General features: G+C 44.3%; 1 protein-coding gene across 1 annotated transcript in view; it reads left to right on the top strand.

Moving 5' to 3' along the window:
• CHIC2 (cysteine rich hydrophobic domain 2) overlaps positions 1-26188 on the top strand; it is a 133941-nt gene extending 107753 nt beyond the window's left edge. Inside the window, exon 6 of the mRNA XM_089911935.1 lies at positions 1-26188. This exon is cut by the window's left edge and continues 17316 nt beyond it. The gene's annotated coding sequence lies outside the window, so the exon portion shown is untranslated.

The following is a 26188-nucleotide window of genomic DNA, read 5'->3' as shown; positions in this document are numbered from 1 at the left end:
ACCACTGGATCCATTACTCTGGGCCTGGAAGGCAGAACTGTGCCTTGAATCATTTCCTGGGATGGCCAGTCTAATGGCCTCAAGCCTATTTGTGTTTCCTTTTTGGGGTGGCCACTTAAAAACGCTTCCCAGTGGATTTCTGGGAGCAGCTAAGCCCAATGGATGAGATGCAGGATGGAACTGCTCCATGCCTTTCTCAGAAAAAGGAAAGCTGTGTCTCTGAAGTCCTTGGTTTTCTTCTAGTGACATGACCTTTGTGGTCAGACAGGGGCGTCTCTGTAGATTTGAACAGCGTGGCAGTTTCGGGAGAGGTGAAGGTCTTCTGAGAGGTCAAGGGGCAGGCGGCACTCAACTGGACTTAACGATTTCTGAGAGTTTGTTGAAATGAAAATCTCTTCTCCTCCCAATAGACTACAATTAACCTGAGGGCAAGGATGGAGTCTGGCTCCAACACCCCACACTGCCTGGGTGGATGCAGAGTCACAGCAAAGATCTGGCATTGAACCGTCTCGAATTCCCTTTGGTTGGCTGTCTTTTCACTTTATGTCATTAGACGTTCGTTTTAACTTTAAACTTTTCTTCATTTGGTGTTTTTGCAAAATCTCTTAAACACTTTAAGTGAATTGCCCAATAGTGCTGAACTATTTGTGTGCAAGTTTACAAAGTTAGGAGACTTTACAAGGTTCCAGGGAAAGCCAATGTGGTGGTTGGCTGCTTGGTGGTCTCCCCATAATCATTTGTTGACAAAATGGATGAATAGATATTTTAATAAATTAACGCAACCATCATGAAGGTTGAAATATGAGTTGAATATCATGGTATTAATTCTTTTCCTAATAGTGATGGCTAAAAGTTATGTGAAAAAGGAATGAGAAAAAGGGACGAATCAAGGCAAACTCTTAGGCTTGGGGTCCAAGCAGCTTGTGAGTGATGGCGCCTTTTACAGAGAGAAGAATGGATTTGGGCCACAGAAAGCAAGAGTTCTGTTTTCAGGGTTTCTCAGCCTTGGCATGGTTTGAGTTGCATAGCTCTTGGTTGTGAAGGCTGTCCTGTGCACTGATGGATGCCTAACATCCTATCTGGCCCCTGCCCCCTCGGTGCCAGTAGCATATCTCCTCCCTCAGTTGTGACTCCCAAAATATCTCCAGATGTGGCACAATGTCCCTGGGGCAGAGGCAAAACTCTTCTGCTGGAGAAGCATTGGGCTAGGTGAACACCCTATGAAATCACCACAGTTGGCGGGGAGAGGAGTGTCAGATAGGCAGGGAGAGGCGAGGGAGAAATGTACATTATAGCAGGATGAGATTTATAATAGATCTTGAGAAGAACTTTCTGACACATGATAAGATCCTGAAATGGATTGCTTTTGGTCTCAGAAATTATAGGGAAAAGGGCCAAGAGCTGCCTGGACACCCCCCAGGAATGCTGAGTCTGTAGCCAAATGGGACTGGCTGGAACCAGATTCAGGCACCTGGCGACACTTAGCAACTCTGGGCCCATTTCCTCGTCTGTTAAATAGGGCTAATAGCATATGCCTCCTGGAGCTGATAAGATTAGAGGCATGTGTAGAAGATACCTAGCGCAGTGGCATGAATTAGGGCCCTCAAAAAGAGTAGAAATCGCTGTTACTGTTACTACTCTCAGGTTTTATGTGGGCTCCTTCCTGCTGGGGCTCAAGAACTAATAGCGGGCCACCGAAAGCCTTTTTTTTTTTTTTAAATAAATTTATTTTATTTTTGGCTGCATTGGGTTTTCATTGCTCTAGTTGCTATGAGCAACTACTCTTGGTTGCGGTGTGCGGGGTTCTCACTGTGGTGGCTCCTCTTGTTGCAGAGCACGGGCTCTAGGCACGCGGGCTTCAGTAGTTGTGGCACGCGGGCTCAGTAGTTGTGGCTCGCGGGCTCTGGAGCACAGGCTCAGTTGTTGTGGTGCACGGGCTTAGTTGCTCGGCGGCATGTGGGATCTTCCTGGACCAGGGCTCGAACCCGTGTCCCCTGCATTGGCAGGCAGACTCTCAACCACTGTGCCACCAGGGAAGCCCCGAAAGCCTTTTTGAGTCTATCATCTTCACTGAAATCTGTGCAGACCTTCCTGTGGCAGTTCTGGGGACAGAAAATGCAATTGTCTAGAAAGCAATTACCACCTAAATGGTCACGGAAGAGGTTAGAACCACACAGTGGATATTTTGATATTCCAGTCCAAATGTATCTGAAGCGGTTACCTCTTCCCGGCAGGTAGCACTCAGTATGTACTTAACAGCTGACAGGACCCACTGGGGTAGGTACTTTAGGTTTTTCTAGGGGAAAACCTCCTTTCTATCTAGAAATGTTTCATTTGTTATTTTTTATATTTTGCAAACAATGGAAATGTCATGTACCCTCTGTTGGCTGGGTACCTCACTCACTGAGGAGACAATTAAAACACAGAGAGGTCAGGTATTTACCCAAAGTCACACAGCTCATAAGTGGCAGAGTAAGAATTTGAAACTAGACATTCTGCCTGCAAAGCCTGAACTTTTAGCCACTACACTGCATAGTTCAGTTGAAGGTTGAAGGGAAAACTTCTGGAGACACTAACAACATCTAGAGGACTGTTTCCTCATTTACTATCTGCTTGTCCGCATTCCCCATTTTAGTTTCTTACACACACACATCTGTTGGCGTTCCATTTCATTTCAATTCTTTTCATCTTTTTTTCCCCCCAAGAACTATTTTATTCTCATATTTTATTACTATATTTAAAACACCCGGCACAAGAGGACCCTTCAAAAGAAAAAGCACAGAGGCCGTCGGGAGAAAATACCTCTGCAGTGGTCTTTATCTCATACAGCTGAATGTAATTTCCCCCCCAGATGTGACTTTAGTAACTTATTAAATTAATCTTTAGTGCTTCAAAACCAATAGTAGCACCACGACGACCTGAGCTAGCCAAGGGGACCTGCACACCTGGGTAGCTGATGAATTTGTAAACAGTCCCTTGGGCCTGTTTGATCTTCACAGCACAACCTCTTAATTAAGCTGATTGAGGATAAGACAATTGGAGTCTTTGCATATTCAAACCTTCCAGCCTCCTCTTCCTTGGTGTGAATGAGTGGGACAGTAGGAGTGATCCAACTGTCTCAGCCAGAAATATTGGGTGTGTCCTTTCCTGGGGCAAACACGTAGTTACCCTTGTTGCAGGTCTCTTGACTGAGTGTCCATCCCTGCTGTGCTGGAGCCCAAATGCAAGTCCATGCGGTTGGGGCACGTGGCTGCCTTGGGCTGGTTGGTGTGTCAATGGACACACGTTGCTTCCTGTAAGGCCCTTTAGCAATTTTGTGGACCAGAGCTTCCTGATTTTCTAAAAGGAAAAGCCACTCCCCAGGCAGGCTCCCAAGAGAGGAATCTGCTAGTCCGATAGAGGGACGGACTGAGTCCCTGCTGATCTCTGGTAGGACCTTGGCCCTTCTGAATTCACAAGTCACCACGACTCGTTTCTGTCCTACATGCCGGTCTTTTGCTTTTTGAAGGGGTTGCCGAGGAAATTATAATCGAGGACTTTGGCTATGGCATCAAGAAAACGTCAGCAAGAAAAAAAAAAAAAGAGGGTTTACAGGGGTCTTCTACCTTCTCTGCCCTGCTCACCCCCACTGCTATAAACAAACTCACAAATTGTCCAGAGCCTGAGCCCTGGCTGGGGTTCGGCCCCCTGGAGCCTGGACTCGTCACTCTCCTAAGGTGGCCGAAGTCCCCACAATGGGAGGTGCTAACAAGCTTTGAAGAGGAACCAAACAGAAGCAGCTCAAAAGCCCAGAAACCGTCAAAGGGGCTATTTTAGGAGCCTTCTGCTGGAGCTTGTCTCTCGTATTCACTAAGAGCTGTTCAACTTTTTTTTTTTTTTTTTTTATGCGGTACGCGGGCCTCTCACTGTTGTGGCCTCTCCCGCTGCGGAGCACGGGCTCCAGACGCGCAGGCTCAGCGGCCATGGCTCACGGGCCCAGCCGCTCCGCGGCATGTGGGATCTTCCCGGACCGGGGCACGAACCCGTGTCCCCTGCATCGGCAGGTGGACTCTCAACCACTGCGCCACCAGGGAAGCCCGAGCCGTTCAACTTTTAAATGTTGAAATCATTAGCCCTATTATCGTGTCATTCTGCCACATTTACTTCCATCCTCCCTTCTCTCCCCACCCACCAGCCACCCCTGCTCCCCCCACAAGCTGAATAACACCCTATTCAAATCTTCTGAGACGGAACTCCCTAAAATATGCTCTTCTTTCAAAATATGTTGATATTCGAGTCACTCAAGGGCTCTGTCGCTAAGTCAAGGACTTACAGACATTTTAAGGAAGAGGAGAGAGATGGGAATTAGGGCCTTTGGTCCAGAGTCTGTGTGGTCCTCTGATTCCTCATTCGACCCCTGCCCATCCCCCCATCCCACCCCTTAGTCATGGCTCTTGGCCTTTTCCTGATGCAGGGAGTTCAGGGGAACAGAGTAACCCGGGGAGCATCAGTCAGACCAGAGGGCAGAATTAGCTGGAGCCAAAAGGTTCAAGACGCTGAGTTTTGCTGGTGTTAGTCGGGACCCTAGAGAGACCCCAGAGCCCTTCTGCTTGGACCCTGCCTCTGCGCGGTGCTTCTCTCCTTTGGCCACCCTCCCCCCGCACACCCCAGCCAGCCCTCTGCTCTCCCAGCGTCCACGCCCTGACTCTGAGCCAAGGCTTTGGAGTCATCCAACCCCCGGCTTCAGGTCTGACATCTGTGTGACCCTGACCAGGTCCCTTACCCTCTCTAGGCTCAGGTTTCTCCCGGAATAATAGCATTAGTACCTAATTTGTAGGGCGTTTGTAAAGACGACGTGAACAAATTGATGCATGTGATTTTTCCCAAAAAATGGAGTTGAAATTCACACAGGATACAATTAACCATTTTAAAGCAAACAATTCAATGGCATTTAGGACACTCACAATGGCATGTAACCACCACGTCTACTTCGAAAACACTCTCCTCGCCCCAGATCAAGTGCATACTCTTTAAGCAGTCAGGCCTTCCAGCCCCTGGCAACCACCAATTTGCTTTCTGTCTCTATGGATTTCGGGGCATTTCCTATCAGTGGAATCATACAATATGTGACCTTTTGTGTCTGGCTCCTTTCACTCAGCATAATGTTTTTGAAGTTCATCCATGTTGTAGCAGTTATCATGACTTCATTCTGCTTTATGGCTGAATGATATTCAATTGCATTTATGCACCACAATGTATTTATCCATTCATCTGTTGATGGACATTAGGGTGGTTTCTACCTTTTGCCTATTATTAATAGTGATGCTATGAATATTTGTGTATATTTTTTGTGCTATTTTTTTTTTTAAAGAAAGCAGTAAGCTCCTTTTTTTTTTTCTCCTCATTCTCATTTTATTACAATGAAGTTTAACAGTACAGATAAGTCACATGACCTTGGTGGGCAGAAAGTAGTAAGCTCTTAATAAATATCAAAGAAGCAAACCAAAGACCAGGGTCCTGTACTGATGACTAGAAGATTCCTTGTCTCCTCAGCATCCCACACAGAGGTTACTCACAGTTTTAATTTTCATGAATGCCAGGGCTTTTCAAATCTGTGCTCATACAAGATCTAATCTCCCCTCACTTTTGCATTATAAGTGGGTGTGAGTGTGAAAAAAACATGCTGAGTCCTGCTCAGGTACACTGGTTTGGCTGAATAAGTTAACCAGGCCAGTGCATGGCTAGTAATTCTAAGGAATTAGAAAAATTAGAATCTCACTAAGCCTCAGTTTTCCCAACTGTAAAATGGGGTGATAGTAGAAATGACCAATTGTTCTCATTTACGTGGGGAACTAGCCATCAACTCAGGATGGGACCTGAACACAGATTTCCTCTTCCTTACCTCCTACTAAAAACAAATATATATTGAAATAATAATTCCCTAAGAGAGAAAGATAACATAAGGCACTTTAATTGACACAGCAAATATTTTTTGAACCCCTACTATGTGCCAGGTACCGTTCTACCCTCTGGGGATACAGCAGTGAACAAAGCAGAGAAAATCCCTGTCCTCATGAAGTTTATATTCAAGTGGGAGAGGATGGACAGTACATAAATAAGTTAGAAAGATGTTCATTTATTAGAAGGTGGTAAGTACTTTGGAGAAAAATAAATCTGGTGAGAGAGGGACGGGGTATGTTGGCCAGAGGGTAAGAGTGGAGTTTTGCAATTTTCCAAAGGGTGGTGTGACCAGGATTGATTTCCTTGAGAAAGTGACATTTGGAGAATGATTTGAAAGAGGTGAGGGGGAGACGTAGCTGAGTGTCTGGGGGACAAGCAGATCGTGCTGAGAGAGGCAGGGACGTGGGCCCTGAGGCAGGAGCAGGGCTGGAAGTGTCGAGAAAGAAGACGGCCACCAGTGAGCAAGGAGGCGCCCCGCTGGGGGAGGTCAGAGAGGTGATGGGAGCCGGATGGTGTAGGTCACGCGGTCAGGACTTTGGTTGCTGGGTGGAGAGAGCTGGCAGGGCTGGGGCGAGGAGTGGCAAAGTCTGCCAGAGGCTCTCCAGCTCATTTGGACGAAAGCCAAAGTCTTTGCAATGGCTGCCAATAACTTCCATTGCGTAGGAATCAGAACTCGTGATCCAATCCCCAGCCCAAACATGTCTCTCTCCTTTCCCATCTTCATCCCAGCCGCTCAAACCAAACGTTTCAGAGTTGTGTTTTGATTATTCTTATTCTCACACACCTCCGTCCATTCTAGCAGCAAGTTCTGCCAACCCTGCTTCCCAGACAGATGCCAAATCTACCCGCTTCTCCTTCCCGCTGCTGCCAGCCTCATCCGAGTCACCAGCTCTCCGACCCGGCGTGCAGCTGTGACCTCCCCACACTGTCCCCACAGAGCGGCCAGAAGGATCATTTAAACCATGAATCAGTCGTGCCAGTCTCCCTTCTTAAAGAGGCTGCAGAGGCTTCCAACCTCAGGGAAAAGTTCAATCCCCTCACTGTGGCTGACGAGGCAACTGTCTGGCCAGGCCGCCCCCCTGATTTTGTCTGCCTGCGCATTCAGTCACTCCAGCCACACGGACCCTCATCCCACCGCAGGGCCTTTGCGTCTGCACTCGCCTTTGCCCTCTGCCCCAAATGCTCTTCTTCCAGTTTCTGTGTCACTCTGATCCCAGCTTGAATGTCACTGGGGTTTCCAAGACCACCCGGTCTAAAGTAGGCACCCCTCCTCAACAAACCTGTTACACTCTATTAAATATCCCGCTTTCTGGTCTCTATAGCACTTACCCCTCTTAGACGTTATCTTATTTATTAGGTATAAAAAGGGTTTGTTTATAAGGCATGTAAACTACTTGAGAGCTGGGACCTCGTCTGCCTGTCCACTCTTGTGCTCCCCAAATCTAGAGCCGTGCCTAGCCCATAATAGGTGTTCAATAAACATATGAATAAATGAAAATATAGTGAGTTGTAGAGCTTACAAAGCATCCTCTGGAGTCCCATAGCACCCTGTCTTTCCCTCATTAGAGCTCGTACTACCTTATGTTGTGATGACTTGTATATGCCATGTCAGCCCCTCTGGTTCTCTAAGGAAAGGAACTACGTTTTGCATCTGTCTCAGCACCTAATATTTGCCTGGCACGTGATAGGTACTAGATAAATGCTCTTTGTACCAATGGATGAATCAGGATATGCCCCAAATAAGTGGCTTAAAAAAATGTTATTTCCCTCTCATACACAACTCTAAACTGGTACACTGGCTTTGCTACGTAAGTGTTTAAGAGCCCACTTTGTGCCTTCCTCTGAACGGCCTGAGATGGCTCATTACCTTCTCTGCTTCCAAGGCTCAGGAAAGGGAAAGGGGAGGAGGGCACATCCCTCTCTCTAAGGGTAAGACCTTGAAATTGCTATATCACTTTAGCTCACATCCCATTAGCCAGAATTAAGTCACATGGTCCCCTCTAGCTGCAAGGGAGGCTGGGAAGTGTAGTCTTTTACTGGAAGGAAGGATGTGCCCAGCTCACAATTGTATTAGAGTGGAAGAAGGGAAGATTGGCTACTGAGGGAGGACTCAGCATCTCTGTTGCACATATCCATTACTTCACTGGATCCTCACAACTGTCTTATTATACCAGCAGTGTATGCATTATGACCTCCATTATACTGATGAGACAATTGACCCAATATTATGATATATAATATATAAATGGTTATATAAATATAACCAAGCTCATAGATACAGAACAGACTGGCGGTTGCCAGACGCCAGGTGTGGGGGGATGAGAGAAATGGATGAAGGGGGTCAAAAGGTAAAAAAAAGATAGTTGCCTCAGCTCCCCACTTTGCCTGTGTAGACACAGACTCCACATTCTATCCACATGAAGATGTTTAAATCTGGAGCTCGGTTTGTCAGGAGGCAATGGTTAGGTGGGGAGTGGAGAAATAAGACAAAGAGGGAAAATGTAGTAAAATATCAATGAGAAGGAAAATAAAGAGCAAAGCCCTAAAAAACAAACTGAGTGATATACACTGAAAACAACAAAATTCCATTCAAGCAACGTGATTCTTGTAGAAGCAGTGAGTGAAGACTTGGGTAGACACAATCGAGTCTGGCACGTGCTGGGCGTTGAGTACATTTGCAAATGTGGGTTCCCAGTGACTTAGAAAGCTGAGGGATAAGGCAGAAAGTTCAATAAATAGGATGAATCCATCCTGTGGTCTGAAAATATGTACGTGCATGGCTGAGTTAGATGTATTAAAAAATAAATACACATAAAATGATACCTAATCACACTATTACTCCTAGACACGCAAACTAAAACCGTGATGAGCTGTTAGTTCATACCCACCAGACTGGCAAAAATTTGATAACAAAACTATAAATCATTACCTAATAACACTGAATACGCACATATTGTATATCTTGATAATTTAGCTCCTACAAGTCTATACCCTTGACAAATTGAGTGTGTCTAGCAGGCAGCTCTGTTCATAATATCAAGAACTTCAAAATAGTAAATAAATAAGTAAATTGTGAATATAAAAATATTACACATATGTGGAAATGAATAAACTACAAGTTCTCACAGTAATGTGGTTGCATCATAAAAGGGAAGAAAAAGCGCTAGACAGGAGGGGCCCAGGACACAAGCAGGGAGACAAGGTAGAGGCTTTTGTAAAGGATGGTGGCTTGGCCACTTGATGACATTAGTGTCTGGGTGCCAGGCTGGAGGCAGACAGGCTGGCCCACCACTTAGCCACAAACCTGGCTCCGGCTTTTCTGCTGTTGGAGCAGACTGCAGCCCCCTTGAGAAGCACAGTCTAAGAAGCCTTGGCCTGTGTAGGTACACGCCTCCCCCAACCATGGAGGACAGTATGCCTTTGCCCTGTGATAACACTGTAAGTCACCATCCACTGAGCGTCTACCGTGCGTCAAGCCTTACAGTAAGCCTTTTGCATACCCATCTCTTTATGCCTCACGTGAGCAATCTCAGAAGGAAGCTGTGATTGAGAGAGCTCAGTAACTTGCCCAAGACTGCACTGTGGTAAGTGGCAGAGCTGGGAGGCAAAGCACTTTCAGCTCACTGGGGCCTGGGCTCTTCACCACCTTGTTATGCGGTGTCTTCCTAGAAGGCACCATAGGGAAGGAGGAGGGGATGGCTCAGCTCTGCTCCGAGCTGTTAGTCAAGCCTCCCCCAGCTTGATATGATCTCTCCCAGGCCTTTGCTTTCTTGTCTTCCAGATAAGTTAGCCAGACAGGCCGCTGATTAAGAAACCGTCCTATTTTTAAAGAGGAGAACATTCCATAATTTCCTCTGGTGACTCAGTTGTTTCTGGTAAACCATGATTCTCTTAAGTGTCTCCCAATGGGTTGGAGCCATATCCTTTCATCCAGTGCCTCGCAGGATGCTGACTCAATTAGTATTTGCCAAACAGATAATTGGAAATAATGGGGTTATCAGAGAATTCGACTGAAGATGAGTGAGCCCCACAGGATGGACTGGCTCAGAGGTAGGAGCGCGGTATATCTGAGACTGATCCCAATACACAACTTTTCTACAAAACCCGACCTTTAACCTTTTGGGGGGGGGGCAAGAAGGGAAGGAGGGGGATGAGTGGGACAGAGGTAGCTCCAGCAGGGAAATTCTCAGTGAAAGAGAGGGAACAGAAAGCCCTTTATTTTGCTTTCTCTTGATCAAATTATGTGTGGTTGTATTTTTTTTTGTTTTTAATCTTGATGTGGGTTGAATTTTTTTTTTTTTTAAGGTTTCCCGTTTCTTTTTTTTTAGATGTTGGGGGTAGGAGTTTATTAATTAATTTATTTATTTTTGCTGTGTTGGGTCTTGGTTTCTGTTCGAGGGCTTTCTCTAGTTGTGGCAAGCGGGGGCCACTCTTCATCGCCGTGCGCGGGCCTCTCACTATCGCGGCCTCTCTTGTTGCGGAGCACAGGCTCCAGACGCACAGGCTCAGTAGTTGTGGCTCACGGGCCCAGCTGCTCCGTGGCATGTGGGATCTTCCCAGACCAGGGCTCGAACCCGTGTCCCCTGCATCGGCAGGCAGATTCTCAACCACTGCCGCCACCAGGGAAGCCCTGGTTGTATTTTTCAAGAGTTCTGGGTTTAAGCTCCAGCTTTGGCATTGAAGGTGTGTAATATCGAGCTGGTGCTTAACCGTATTGAGCCCCGCTTTTCTCCCTGGGAGAGTGTGGGTAACAGTGCAGTTTTAGAGCGTGTACTTGCTGTGTCGCAGGCCCTGACCTAGAAGCTTTCACAGTTATGTTCCTTAAGGTCTGTGATAACTGATGTGCGGGCGATACTTCCATTAGCTCTGCTTTACAGAGGCAACACTGAGGCACAGAGAGAGTAAGTGACTGCCCGGGGCCACATGGCTAATGAGCAGTGGAGCGGGGATGTGATCCACTCAGGCTGTGCCTTGTTAGTTTCTCAAAGCCTTGTCATGGGGTTCAAAGAAAATATTGCTCTTGAAAGCACATGTAATCTAGGATCCAGAATAGTGCTATGCAGACTGTTATCACTTAGTATTAAGTCAAGATTTTGAGGATTGTCTGACTCTTTCCTGGAGGCCAAGAGAAGAAGGAGCGAGGAAGGGCCCCTTCATCTGGTCCCGGAGTATGAAGACAAGGGTCTGGCGCCATTTGGAGTTCTGAGCTCCTAGAGGTAACGCCTCTGGTTCAGGTCTGAAGCGCTTGTCCTCTAGTTAAGGGCAGGACCTACATTCCATGTTATTGATTTAAAAAACCCCAAACCCCAAAACCAAAAATACTTACAAGAGCGCAAAGCTCTGAAGAAGAATCATGGCCCTGGGGGAGATGGTGTGTCCCATGTCACTCCACAAAGATGCGAAGGAGACAGAGGGGAGGCACTCATTTTGGTACAAGAGAGCTTTCCAACTGGACTACACAAGGAGGCCTCAGCTCTTTATTAAGCAGCCCCTCTGTGCCAGGAACCGTGCAAAGCAATTTCACACGAATTGCCTTGTGTAATGCTCACTTTGGGCAGAACGTTCTATTTTCTTTTTTTTTTTTTTTTGCGGCACGCGGGACTCTCACTGCTGTGGCCTCTCCCGTCGCGGAACACAGGCTCCGGACGCGCAGGCTCAGCGGCCATGGCTCACGGGCCCAGCCACTCCGCGGCATGTGGGATCTTCCCGGACCGGGGCACGAACCCGTGTCCCCTGCATCGGCAGGCGGACTCTCAACCACTGCGCCGCCAGGGAAGCCCAGAATGTTCTGTTTTCTTATGTTTGTGTTCACAAAGCTAATAAGGGGCAAAGCCAGGTCTAAACCTGATTCCAGATCTTTCCATCGTACCATACTGCCTCCTAATGTCCCATCTTCATTTCCAATACCATTGTTTCAGTTTGCCCCAGGAATGAAGCTGCAAGGCTGTGTGAATCACTAGAATATACCTTGCTTTTAAACGAAGGTTTGCCTAGAAGGCTGTGTTTAAATTGATTATATACGGGCCAGATTATATTTTTAAAATGCCTTCAGAGCCTTTTAATGGGATTCATTGCTAAAGCATTTTCTATCTGAATAATCCTTTTGTAAACAAAATAAGAATTTCCTTCCCTTTTTCCAAGACTAATTTGCGTTTCACGTTAATCCTTTTATAAACTGGGCTTCCTTAGGATACTGTATACCAATAACAAGACAAGTAGAAACCAAAAGAGATGCAAGAACGCAACATTCCCAAATCAACAGCACCTTGAGAGAGGCCTGCAAACTGCCTTAGACCACGGTTTGGGGTATCAAGAGGGTGGAACCTTCTAGAATGGCAATCTTCAGCCATCACCTTGGTCTACTTCAACCTGGAATGTGCTGTTCTTTTGACCTGTCTCTGAGAACCCGTCCTGGTTTTCAGCCATCCCTTGGACATCTCGATATTGATATTTTGTAGGAGTCTCCAAGTCAGTACACCCAGGCCCAAGCCAGGATCACCTTCCCCCAGACCAGCTTCTCCACCTTCCCTTTGTGCCTCTACTAACGACACTTTCCCTGCGAACTCACTCTGGCCCCCTGCCTGCTGCCCTGCCTTCCCCGCTCAGTAGGTACATTGCTGCCAAACCTTTAAGGCCACTGTCCCCTTCTTTCCTTTTGCACCGGCTACCACAGCATTTCATCGCATGCGTTTCTGCAGTAATAGTGCCTTAACCGATCTCCTGACTTCCTGCTACCCTCCTTGAATCCCCTCTCCTTCTCCATGTCAGACTAATTCTCCTAAAATTAACTCTAATCCTGGTGCTCGCCTCAAACCTCCAATGGTTTCCTATCATTGTCTTTTGGAATCAAGTCCACCGGCCTAATGCTGAAGCTCTCCACGGTGTGGCTTTAGCTAGCATCTCCAGCCTCTTCTTTTGCCTCTTCTTTCTACAAGCATTAGCAACGGGCTGTTGGCTACTCAGGACTGGCCCCAGCCCCCTCTGCCAACCTGCCTTTGCTCAGTCCTGGGTTTCTCTTCTCTGACCATCCATTCATCTGCCTTGGGAAGCCTACCTATTCTTCAGGGTCCCATGTAAAGGCTCTTTCGTTTATTGAGGTTTCCCTTCAGCCTTCCACTCCAGATGAATACAACCTCTCCTTTTGCTATTTGTTTGTATTTTTCTTCTAGATGAACTCCATTCTGCCTTGTTTCATGGTTATTTATGGCCTCATCTGATTCTTCTAACCTGATTTTAGCCTTTAGTCTCTTAAGGGCTAGAACAGTGTCCTTTTCACCTTTGTGTGTCCAACACAGAGGCTTACACATGTCAGGAGTTCAAAAATGTGCGTAGAAAGGAGTGAATTAATCTGGGATTAAAGAGTACTTTCTTATCAAAAGAGAAGACAGTAGATATACATATAGTTAAAAAATAGGTGGATATGTTGGTAAAATGTGCATTTTTGAATGCTCAGGTTGTAATCCTTTATTACGTAAAATAGCATGTCTATGAAAACTCTTTCTCCAAAATGTAAATCTAGTCCAACCCAATAAGGTGCCATCCCGGGCAGGAGACAGGATCCCCTTGTTAGGTCCTAGTTTCTTTACGCACAAGGCATACAGGAGTCTTATTTTGAAGTGACTGAAAATCCTCTCAGTACCTCTGGGAGGAAAATCCGACTCCCTTTCCCCACATGCTGATAATAAAATCTGAACACAAAAGAGAAGCAAATGATAAACGTCCAGACCTGGTCCTCGTCTGCAGAAGGAAGGGTTGGAACTCAATGAGCCTTTATGAGATGTTAGAGTTTGAAAAAGACGGACCTCTTCCTTTATTTTCTTTGAGAGGTTTAGTCCATCTGAATAAAAAACAAGACCAAAAAAGCTCTCCATGGGTCGGAGGGGAAAAAAAAAAAGGATTTTTACAAACGCACTGCTCATTCTGCGGTGACTGCAGAGTCCAATATCTAATCTACTTCCCCACTTCCTGTGTTATGAAATGCTGGGCATAGTTTTCTGTTGGCTCAGTTGCATTTCCATACAGAGCAAAGAGCCAGAAAGAAAGACATAGCGAACACTGCCCTCTTTTGTCCACCCGGGGTTTCTGCCGATTCTTCTGGATGGGTGTGTATCAGGCAGACAAGAGTTAAAAGTCAGGCTGAGTAAACCTTGGAGTTGAATTTCATTTTAGTTGTTCCCTGCGTGCCTCTGAGGTTTTAGCAGCGTGGAACATCTTTATTTTGGAGTCGCAAACATTTTTGCTTACCCAAGGCCGCTGCTTTGCACCAAAAACCATTTAATAATGGTTGTTCCGTGCTGACCCAAAATCGTGGGTGTAAAGCAGAAAAGAGGCTCTATTGTTTGAGGTTTCCCTGCTCCGTTTGGATTACTAGGGAGCTAAAGATAAAACCCAGGCAGAAAGCGACGTGTCAGCAGGAACGGAGCAAGATTCCCTCTCCCATTGGGTAACCCCTCGCTTGGAAGAGACGGCTTTGTCTGAGTGGCCTGAGAAATTCTTCTCAGATAATTTGGTTATGATGTTCGTGTAAGTGTGTCGTGGGAGATAGGAAGGAAGGGACCTCGTGAACTGAATATATTGCCAGAGAGCTTGAACCGATTGAAGCAGTCCTGGCAAGGAAGAGCATTTCTGTTTGTGGAAAAACGTATACATTTTTCAGAGGCATATGTAGAAATTAAAAATTTCTGTGACCTCCTTTCTTGGTTGAAGCACACTTGACAGTCACTTCTTTCTTGTGAGAGTGCATATGTATTTCGAGGGGCTGCTGAGGGCACGAGGGGTAAAGAAGAAGGGCCAGGCGCACTGTTCAGGAAGACGGTTTAGAGTCCTCTTGGCTCGGTGCCCAAATGCAGATTACTACATTTGGTTTGAAAGCTTTAAAAGTCATATTGCTGAGGTCTCAGTGCATCAATTAATCATCTACTCTGTCCGTACATCTGTTGTGTATGCAGCCAGGCATCAAGGTGCATAGGAAAGATGTGTTCTGACGGGAAAGGGAAGATTTCATTGCGGATTCTAATTCAAGGAAACCGAGTTTGCAGTCCGCACCCCATCTCTTTGTTCTCAAATTTTAGCCCGAGTTCCAGCAACTTTGGGTCCTTCATTTCCCAAGAGAGCTCTGGGGACAGATATTCAGCTCCATTGTGCTCCTAAGGGAACTTGTGCTTTGATGGGTCATTTGGAAAACATGGTGAGATAAAAGTCATTATCGGCACAAATGGAGCAGTCGGGGAATGGGTCCCAGGGAACTTTTTCCATTCCTGTTGCTCTTTGGAAAGCCCTGCAAAGATGCTATTGCCAAATATTTTGAAAATACTGACGCCAAAAGATTTTATTCTGAAAAATTATTATCCAATGAGGAAAAAGAAAAGGGACAAATTACAGAAAATTCTAGAGTCCCTGGGGATCGATTATAGAGCACATCATTTAAATGAATGCTACTTAAGAGAAAAGCAGTACTGGCTTTACATGCTTTCTTTAGGAAATACGCATTCTTAGTCCTTGTGTCCAACACAGGCTGATTAGAGGGAAGGAAATGTTTATTAACAAGAAAATGTACACTTGCTTCAAAAGCTAAGGGGATGTTTCTTTTATAATATCCTTGTAAGTTTCTTTATTGGCAATGTGAATGAAATACTGAATACTGGTTTTTTGCGTTTATATAGCACTCTACTTGTCGGAGATCTTTCTCAAGGATGGGATCATTTGGTAATAGAGATGAGCCGTGGGGTTAAGATTAGGAGACAAGCCAGTTTACAGTGTTCATGAAGCAAACTGGAAACAGAAACTAAAGAATGTTATTTTCCCTCATTTGAGTAACAGACTGGTGTTTGGCAACCTGTCCCAGGAGATATTCAAGAGGAGAGCAAGCATCCTCATTAAAGACTCCTCTCGCCTCTTTTCCTCCCCACACCTCTTCTCTGACCACAGTCTGAACACATTTCAATCAGCAGCAGCCCCAACTGGGCAAGGCTGCCACGTGCTCGCTAATAGTGTCCCAAAGGCGGCATCCCAGGGGCTCTTCCCGGAAGTGCTGCTGTAGACCGGTGAGTTACCGTATTTCCCCTGCAACTGCCGCCTCCAACACTGAAGCAGCAGGGCTGGGCTGCCAGCCGCTGCTCTGCGAGGGCACTGGAGGTACCACACTTCCAGGCCCAGCCTGGTAGTCCAAAATAATAAAGGGCAAGCAGGCACCTATAAAGTGTAACGACTGTTTAGTTGGAATGGGCTGATTTAGAGCTGGTCTGGGAATCCCTCTTGTCCCTCAGGTCCCAGTGTTCAAGGGCTTTCCCCGCAGACTGGCTTAAGCCATTGCAGCATTAAGCAAATACATGAAACACAATGCTGCTAACTTCTCGGGAAGACAGCAGATTCTTCTGGGCATGGGGGAACATAGTGAGCTGGGCACGGAGCCTCCCTGAACCATTAGCTGCCAGCTTCCCATCTGACAAAACAGATTTGCTAGCTTGACTTTGAACTTAAGTCAACAAAGTCAGAAAAAGTGTGGGAAATGCAGTCATTGAAAAGGAGGGCCCAGTAACTATTTTGTGAACTAAGGAAGGCTCTTTACAAAGGTATTAGTAGTTTATTTTTCAGAGCCTTCCATAAGACAATACCTATGAAAGTGTTCTGTAAAACTGTGGAGTCTTCCATAAATGGCAACTACTCTGCTGAGACATTTCTAAACTCATCAGGGTGAAAGTACTAAGAATATCAAACAAGAGTGGACAGAAGCACAAAAGAGACACTGACAAGTCCTTTCTAGGTGCACAAGACAGCATGTTCATTTTTACCGGTCTTATCAAAGAGAGTGAAGAGACTAGAACAATTTAGAATACAATCTCTACCCTGGTAGAAGCTGATGCAAAATTATAGAAGACAAAGGAGGAGACCTTAATGTTTTAGCCATTCTCCCATACAGTTCCCGTTACTCTATAAATCCTCTCTTCCCTTTGTCAGATCAACAGTTCTTTAAAATGGGGGGAAAAAAAGCCTTACTCAGACAAGAGGAACCTGGCGGATCCCCTTGGGTTACTGTCCAGGCGTACCCGATATTCTCCAATTTGCTCACTTGGGATCGAGAAGCCGGCCAAGGAAGGGTGACCCATCCCAGTTTCGGGGAGAGCTAAGCTGTGGGACCCACGGCTGTCTCCTCCACTCATCAGCCATTAAGCTTGTCACCAGTTGCTGACATCTAAAGCTGAAAAGAGGGATGTTATGGCACAATAAAATGGACAAGACCATAAACCCCTCCTTGGTGATTGGTCATGCTCTTCACATCCTGCCTGGCCTTTGCCCATTTTTATCACTGGGTACACGGCAGTCCTCCACTCAGAGCTTGTCCACAACAAAGGCGCATTAGTTCCAGATGGAAGCATTGCCCCTATAGCAGCCCCTACTTTCTCTTAAGCAAGAAGACCAAGGGAAAAGCAACAATAACGGCAATAATAACAACAGAACAATTTAAGACTGGATACTCACTAGCAACCCCTTTGTCTGGGGAGACCTCGTCTGGGGTGAGCTGGGTGCTGGTTCCTATGAAAGAGTATTTTGCATTGACATCACCGTTGCTGGAGATGAGGGTTCTCTGGGGTGCCCATGCCATGTTTGTTTATCTTTGGAGACCCAAGCCCCATGTGGAGGGAGTGCAAGACTTGCAAGGAGCAATTCACAGACAGACTAGCCAGGCCTTAAGCTTTCTGTGGAATGGTCCACATTTGTGGCTCAGGGAGACGCTGCCCAGATCTGAGTCTTCACTGCCAGGAAGGGAGAGATCTCTGTGCTGTCACGTCAGCTATTGTGGCACGTTATAATAGTTCATAGAGAACTTCTACCTAGTCCTCAAAACCTCTCAAGATGGCTGTTTCCCTTCTCAGCTGCAAATGTGACTCTCAATCGTAAACCCTTTGTTCTTGTGCCAACCCTGCCACTTTATAGACATGTGCAACCCTGAGCAAAACACAGGTGAGAAAACCAAGGCTCAAGAGAGTTAAGTGACTTGTTTCTTCCTGACAGAAGAGAGAGCAAGTGCAAAGGTCCTGAGGTAGGAACAAGCATGGTCTATTGGTCCCTGTTCTCAGAATGAACTGGTGTTGGTGCCTGATCAGATCTCACACCAGCTTCCTTCTCTTCATTTAAGTCTCCTTAGTGAAGAGTTCTCTGGTACTCCATTACATCTCTATCCCATTCTCCTTCCTGACGGAGTTTTTCCAGAACACCTGTCTCCTTCAGAAATGATCTTGTTTGCTTCTGTGTTATTGCTTGGCTAGCTGGAAAGCAAACTCCATGACAGCAAGGACCTTGATTTTGTTCCACCCACCACTGTATTCTCAGCCTCTACAACAATGCCTCATACACATCCAAACAGATACACATCCCAAACCCTTTATCTGAAACCCGTGGGGTCCAAGTGTTTTGGGAATTCAGAATTTTCACATTTTAGAAAGGTCACGGGGGTCCAATCCACTAAGTTATGTAACACCCCAAGGGTCAAGGGTGGCATCCTATCATCAAACACATTTGCAGATCTGCAGTGAAAGGTGCAGAATATACGAATATTCACATTAAGGGAGATCAATAAAGACTTTGAATAGCTTCATGTCTATTTAGGTCAGGAGTCCCTATCAAAGAAGCTTGCCGTCCTTTTCAGGGCTTTTTGGAGTTTGGAATTGCAAATAGTGGACTGTTGATCTGCATTCAATTAATATGTATCAGATGCATAAATTAACAAATACGCTTGCATGGCTCCTGTGTGTCTAGGCTCTGTGGCAAAGCTGGCTCTACAGCAATTAAATAAAACAGATTTGATCCCTTCCAGCTCAGACCTGCAGAGAAAACAGGCAGTTGAACAGTGAATTTCCACACCACTTCAGATAAGATGCCTTTTCTAAGGAGAGCAAACCTGTAGTTTTCATAGGCATCAGAGAAAGTAGTTTACTAATGATTTCTCTCCCCACACACATTGATCCTATCTTGGATCCAAGCAAAGGCAGCCACAGGCTTTTAGAGTCTGATCTTAAAATGTATTCCTTAGTATGACAACAGAACCAGAGGTGGGAGAGAGGGAATTTTCACACCAGGTTCGGTGTTTCTCTGTCCCTTCCCTCCCCATTCTCTCCCCAGCAGGTCACAGTGTCAAACCATTCAGGGTTTGAACCTCCTTTAGGGATTAGTAATGCCAGGTAGAAATGCTGATATGCCTACAGGTGTGGTAGAACGCTCCTCTGTCAGGGAAAGGCATTGGAGATGCCAGGAGCACTTGTCACAGAGGCAGGAAGTTATTTCTCTGATTCCACATTGCCAAGGTCATCCACCTCATAAGGCAAAGGACTTTTGGCCTTTTTTTTCCTTGATGGTCTTCTGAGAAGCCCTCTCTCCCTTCATCCCTCCCACCCATCCACCCACCCAACGAGTATTCATTGAACATCTGCTCTGTGCCTGGTCCTGTCCTGGATATGATGGCAATCTGGCCAAAGTTAGAGCACGTAGATTATAGGAACAAAACACCATTGATTTCACTGCCCCTCCCAAAAGGGAAAACTTTTGCTGAGTGACCTTGTATTAGGGAAATTCGGGAGACTGGAAGGTGCAGCTGTTAGGGGACTTTCCAGACCTGGATTCAAAGACTAGCTCTGCTGCCTACTAGCAAGTTTTTAAACTTGAAGTTACTAGGCCTCAGTTATTTCATCTGTAAAATGTGGATTACGATCCAGCTACATGGGACTGTTGGGATGATGAGATGGGAAGGATCATGAGTAGGAAAACGACGAGCATAGCGTCAGGCCCATGATCAATACACAGTCATCTGCTCGTTGAGTGTCCACTCTGAGTCAGGCTCTGTGCTGGATGCTGAGGACACAGAAATGAGTCAGACAAAACCCCCATCTTCCAGAACCCGTAAGAGCCTACACTAATTAGATGTCCTAAGTATTTAAAGTGGAGCTTGAATTCAGGTAGGCAGATGTTTTCTTTTAAGAGAATAAACATTGTTACGATTATGAGAAACGAAATCCATGCTCATTAAAGAAACATTGGAAGGAAAACAGAAGTAGAAATGCACAATGGTTATTCACTCATGTTCAATTCACTCAACAAATTTAAACATCAAGCACCTACTATGCGCCAGCACCGTTTCAGGCACGGGGGACACGGCAGTGAAAAGCCAGACAGAACCTCTGTGCTCAATATTTTGGTGGGAAGGGAGATAATAAGCAAATAAATAATTCCCGATAGTGATAAATGCCACAGAGAAAGAAGGTGATGTGTTTAAGAGGAGGGCGTGAGGTTGAGCATCAGGGAAAGAGACTCCAAGGTGGTGACAGTGGAGCTGAGACCAGAATGGCAAGGAGTCGGCTGAGTGAAGGTTTGGGAAAAGTTGTTAACCAACTCAAGTTTTTCCAGTGGTTTTTCTGTCCAAACATCCAGCTGTTCCTCATCTACTCCCAGAGGAAAATGACGTAGAAAAAACTGTGTTGCCAAAGATTTATAATTTAACCTTTCTGGTTCTAGAGCCAGTTCTTCCAGCAGCAAAGAAATGCTCTTAACTCTTTAGTGCCTTCTGCTCTTCAGAATCTGAAAATCCCTCTGAGAGGGGAACAGATGGGGTTGGGCTCTCGACTGGAGAGCCAGTGGAGACAGTGATTTATGTTTATAGGAACATGACACACAAGCCTCAGGATCCTTCTCTAGACTTGGCATCCTCCAGGCTCTTTTCCAAAGTTTTATGTTCTCGGCTGGTCTCTGGAGGGATTGGGCCATAGCCAGCAGAATGTGGCCGCTCCGTTTAAAATAAAGTTGAATGGTGTCCTCAAATATATGGAGATTTATGAAAAAGGTAACACTCAGTGCTTCCACTGAGATGACAGTATGAGCACTCCAGGGAGGATTTGCCCAGACAGATGGTCAGTCTTTATCTTGGCTGTCCAACACAGTTCTGATTTTATGAAAATTAATTCTTTTCGATAAATGGCATTTATTTATTAAAAGCATAAATAACTGTGATTTAACTTTTATGCCTTTTTGCAAGAGTTTTCAAAAATCCTTTGTCATAAAAAGTGTTTCCATGTTAGATTCTAAATAGGTGGTCACTGTAGTCAAAGGAAAGCATTCTACTGTGGATTAAACTTTGGAAATACAACACTTAAGGCAGTTATTTGATGGCAGTTATAAAAAATAGAGTTGGTAAACATACCCCTTTGCCTTCACGGAGGAGATGTAGTTCTGCCTTCGGGCAAGGAGACTTAGTTAGAGATGAACTCACTTTCCCCATCCCCAACAGTATGGCAAAAACAACATTAAAAGAAAGTTCCAGGGCTTCCCTGGTGGCGCAGTGGTTGAGAGTCCGCCTGCCGATGCAGGGGACGCGGGTTCGTGCCCCGGTCCGGGAAGATCCCACATGCCGCGGAGTGGCTGGGCCCGTGAGCCATGGCCGCTGAGCCTGCGCGTCCGGAGCCTGTGCTCCGCAACGGGAGAGGCCACAACAGTGAGGGGCCCGCGTACCGCAAAAAAAAAAAAAAGTTCCAGGGACTTCCCTGGTGGTCCAGTGGTTAATATTCCGTGCTTCCAATGCAAGGGGTGCAGGTTCAATCCCTGGTTGGAGAACTAGGGTAAAAAAAAAAAAAAAATCCCATCATTTGAGCAAAGCAATGTTTCATGTGTCCATATTATCTTCTATCACGTTTATCTTTATGTGCATATAATATGTGCATCTTTGTAATAATATTACAGATAGAATTTAATTAAATTAATTTATTGCTTGTTTTTAAAAAACTTTATTGAGATGTAATTGACATATAACATATGTAAGTTTAAGTTGTATAACCAGGTCCATTGAGACACATATATATTGTGAAATGATTACCACAATGAGGTTAGTTAATACCTCCATCATCTTAAGTAATTATCTTTTTTTTGTTTATGGTGGTGATAACATTTAAGAATTACTACCTTAGCAGCTTTCAACTGTTTAATACGGTAGTGTTAACTACGGTCACCGTGCAGTACATTAGGTCCCTAGAACCTATTTATCTTATAACTAGAAGTTTGTACTCTTTGACCAACATCTCCCCAGCCCCCCCATCCCCCGTCCCACCCCCAGCGACTGGCAACCACCATTCTACTCTCTATTATAGATAGAATTGTAAAATAACAAAAACACTCGTTTACTACTAGTATGTGCCAGGCTCTGTCCTAAGCTCTTTAAATACATTAATTCATTTGATTGTCAGTAACCCTCTGAGACAAGTACTGTTACTGTATCACTTTACACACGGGGAATTAAGGGAGTATTTTCTAGTCTACATTTGGCTTTAGATGATACCATTTTTCTCAAATTTTCATTTTACCTAGTCTTTTCCCCCTCTATCTCCCTCTCCCTCCCTCCCTCCTCAGACTATATCTATTTTTCCCCATCCTGTTTTTCTCACCTAATAAATGCATTGTAGACATTTCTTTAGGTAAATAGATGTGGTTCCCACTCTTTCTTTTTACATTGCTGCTTAATACCACATAGTACAAATGTTACACGTATATCCTTATATACTGAGCAGATTTATTTCTAACAGATAGATTTCCAGAAGTGGAAATGCTGGATGAAAGAAAATGTATGTTTTTAATTTTAAAAGATACTACCAGATTCATTTCCAAAATTGTGCAACAATTCAAGTTCCTGCCAACAAACTATGAACATGTGTGTCCTTGTATCTTTGTCAGTTTCAGTGTTTTGATATTCAAATGGGTGAAATGGTATCAAGATGACAATTTAAATTTCCTCCAGCTTTGAAATATTATAGTTTCAAAATTTTTTGTTTTATTACAGAGGTCAATTTAAATGAGTTTGTCACCATGTGACAGAATCATCAAGAAAGCAAAAATGTAAAGAGTAATTGTAAGGAGTTTTCATGACAGGTCTTAGTCTGGCAAACTGAAGGGACAGTGAGATCCACTGATGTTTGACCTGGATGCTCAGGGCAGACGAAGGAAGACTTTCTGAGTGGATAGAGTTCTGGTTCTCAGTGATCATTCATTCCCTGGCTGGCTTGGGCCTCTTCTCTTACTGAGGAATCACTCGCTGTCTGAGACAACTGCCAAAGTCCCATGTAACTTTGCTTTTTCACTTCAGTAAGGTGAACCATGGGATCTCTTACTCTCATTTCTCTTTAAATTGTTATCTTCCTGGTGATGCTTTGCACTCAAGACAAAAAAAAAAATTGTTTTTGATGGAGTGGTTAGACAAATGGAATTTTTTAAAAGAAAATTCAGTAAGGAGGAGACAGGATTTGGAGATGGCATGGTAGTACATTGCTTATGCCTTCAACCTGAATAAGCTACCGAAACACTCACACACAACGACATCCTGTGCGTGGCCTTCTACCCATACTAGGTTTTGGAAAGATAGGTGGATATCAGTGAACCATTAACCTGTAAAGCACTTAGTTTAATGATGGGTTGAGAAAATATTTTCACCACTCACTCAGTGGGTCATATCTTTGCTTGCGTGACTATATGATACCAACTGTAGAGTATCTCTTAAGAGCATGGGTTCAAGAATCAGACCTGGGTTCAAATCCTTGCTCTGCCTCTTCCTGTATGATTTTGATGTCTGTGCACCTCAGTTTTCTCATCTGTGAATGGGGATAATAGTCGGATTTTACGTGACTGTTATGATGATTAAATGAGTTAATTTGTATAAAGTGCCTAAAAATTAATACATCCTTATGGTACTGTAGGTAACATTTTTGATATGGATTTAATTTTTTCCCAATAATAAAGATTAATCATGTACAACATGTAGTATATTCAGACAGAAATAATCTTAAGACTAAATTCTGTAGAGAGTTACAGATTTAAAAAATTCCTTATAACAAAGTTGGGTGGTTAAAATCTGGGCATTGCGGGTCACAGAGATTGGATTCAAGTTCTAGTATTCTCACTTATTAGCTGAGTAACTTTGGGCAAATTACTTAATCTTTTAAAGCCTCTGTTTGTCTGTAAAATAGGATTTATAATGTTTCCTACCTCATTCAATTGTTTTGGGAATAAAATAAAAAATATTTGTAAAGGGCTTGGCACAAATTAAAAATAGTTGGTAGCTCTTATTCGATTTGGTTTTGTTCACTTTGGCATCAGAATTTAGACGATGATTGGCAGGTAGAGTGCCCCTAAGCACAGCAACCGTAACTATTTTCGAGGGGGTTCTTTAAGTCAAGAACTTTATGAAGTTGACAACAGTTTTGTTGAAAATCATTGACATTTAGAGGATGTACCAGCTCTATTTGCTCCTCCCTAGGGAAAAACAGATCCTCCAAAAAACTAATCTGGGCCAGCCTGGATTAAGCTAGTTTTAGTTTTAGTCCGTTTTGGGGACACACATGTAGATGGCATTTTGCGTCAGGCCACATAGTACCATTAGGAGGCCTTCATCTAATATCAGGGTTTTAAACGCTCATTGTAGAAAGTTCTTCGACTTTACATTTCTTGAGAATACAATCTTCAAGTACCAAGTTTTTAGCAAGTGTTTTCTTTGGAAGGCATGGTTTGCCTCACCATGCTATGCTAAAGGCTATCAAATTTTTGCCTTAGCAGTTGAGTAGAAATGGCTGTGCTGCTACAGCTGTCTCTCTGCCTTGGCTGACTCATTCTGTATCTTTGCATTCTTAGGTCTCAAACCTCTGCCAAGATAATTTTAAAATAACATTTTTGGTGTGTTCTGGTAACGGGGAGGGTATTTTTATCTCTTTTGGGTGGAAAAATCCACTTTTTGTGGTAGTCAGAGGCCAAAATATTGTCACCCTGGGGTGGCCTCTTACACTTCTCAGAAACATCAATATCCACTCTAACCTTTTCCTCACTCCTGTAGTCCTGTAGTTCATTTCTTTTTTAAATTTATCTACTATTTTTTATTATTTTTAAAATTTATTTTTGGCTGCATTGGGTCTTCATTGCTGCCCACGGGCTTTCTCTAGTTTTGGCGAGCGGGGTCGGCTCTTCCTTGCGGTGCTCAGGCTACTCATTGCTGTGGCTTCTCTTGCTGCAGAGCATGGGCTCTAGGCGCACGGGCTCAGTAGTTGTGGCACGTGGACTCAGTAGTTGTGGCTAGTGGGCTCTAGAGTGCAGGCTCAGTAGTTGTGGCGCACGGGCTTAGTTGCTCTGCGGCATGTGAGATCTTCCCGGACCAGGGCTCGAACCCGTGTCCCCTGCATTGTCAGGTGGATTCTTAACCACTGTGCCACCAGGGAAGCCCCCTGTAGTTCATTTCTGCTTAATCACTTACTGTTTAATTTCTAACACCATGTAAGCAATTCATGCTTATTGTAGAAAACTTGAAAAAAAGGCATGAAAATGGAGATAAAAAATTACTCTCCAAAGACAACATCTGTCACATTTTAGCATATTACCTTCCAGTCCTTCAGGGTTTGCTTTTTCCCCCTTTTTATTATTGTTTTAAAATATGAAGTAGAGAGCATACTGTTTACATAATTTCCTTACTGACTCTTTTTGCTGGCATTACAATAAGCGTTCCTTTGTGATTTGTGACATTCTTTGCAGATGTAGCCAAACTGATCGTTACTGTGTCTTTACTTATTCCAAGAGTAAAACATGTTTTTTTATTAAATTTGAAAACATAGATAAACTCAAATTAGAAATCCATTAAAACCATGCATAATCCCACCACTCAGAGACAGCTTCTGCTAATATTTTGGTGTATTTCCTTCTGTATTTAGATTATCTATATTTTAGATCTACATAGAGAACATATTCTACATTCCATTTTAAACATGTGTTAGTCACTTAAAAATACTTGGGCTCATCTTTTTAATAAAACCTTACAATTGTTGTGGAGGAGGGAGGTGGGCAAAAAGGGTGAAGGAGGCCAAAAGGTACAAACTTAGAGGTATAAAATAAAGGAGTACTGGGGATGTAATGTACAGCATGGGGACTATAGTTAATAAACTGTATTGTATATACAGCTGCTAAGAGAGTAGACAGATCTTAAAAGTTCTCACCACAAGAAAAAAACTGTGTAACTGTGTGTGGTGATGCATGTTAACTAGACTTACTGTGGTGATCATTTTGCAATATGTACAAGTATTGAATTATTACGTTAGACATCTGAAACCAATATAATGTTATATGTCAATTATGCCTCAATTTAAAAAAAAGACCTACAATTCTACCAGTGTTTGTATAGAAGTCTATTTTATGGAATTTTTTTTAATTCAAACAGTTTCTATTGTTGGAATTAGTTTGAAAT

Source organism: Delphinapterus leucas, chromosome 5 (assembly GCF_059928025.1).
Source record: "Delphinapterus leucas isolate spDelLeu-1000000601 "Yukka" chromosome 5, BTC_Dleu_Yukka2, whole genome shotgun sequence".
NCBI classification, from domain to species: domain Eukaryota; kingdom Metazoa; phylum Chordata; class Mammalia; order Artiodactyla; family Monodontidae; genus Delphinapterus; species Delphinapterus leucas.
The sequence above is the reverse complement of the archived record's forward strand: the minus strand, read 5'-3'. Positions and strand labels throughout refer to the sequence as shown.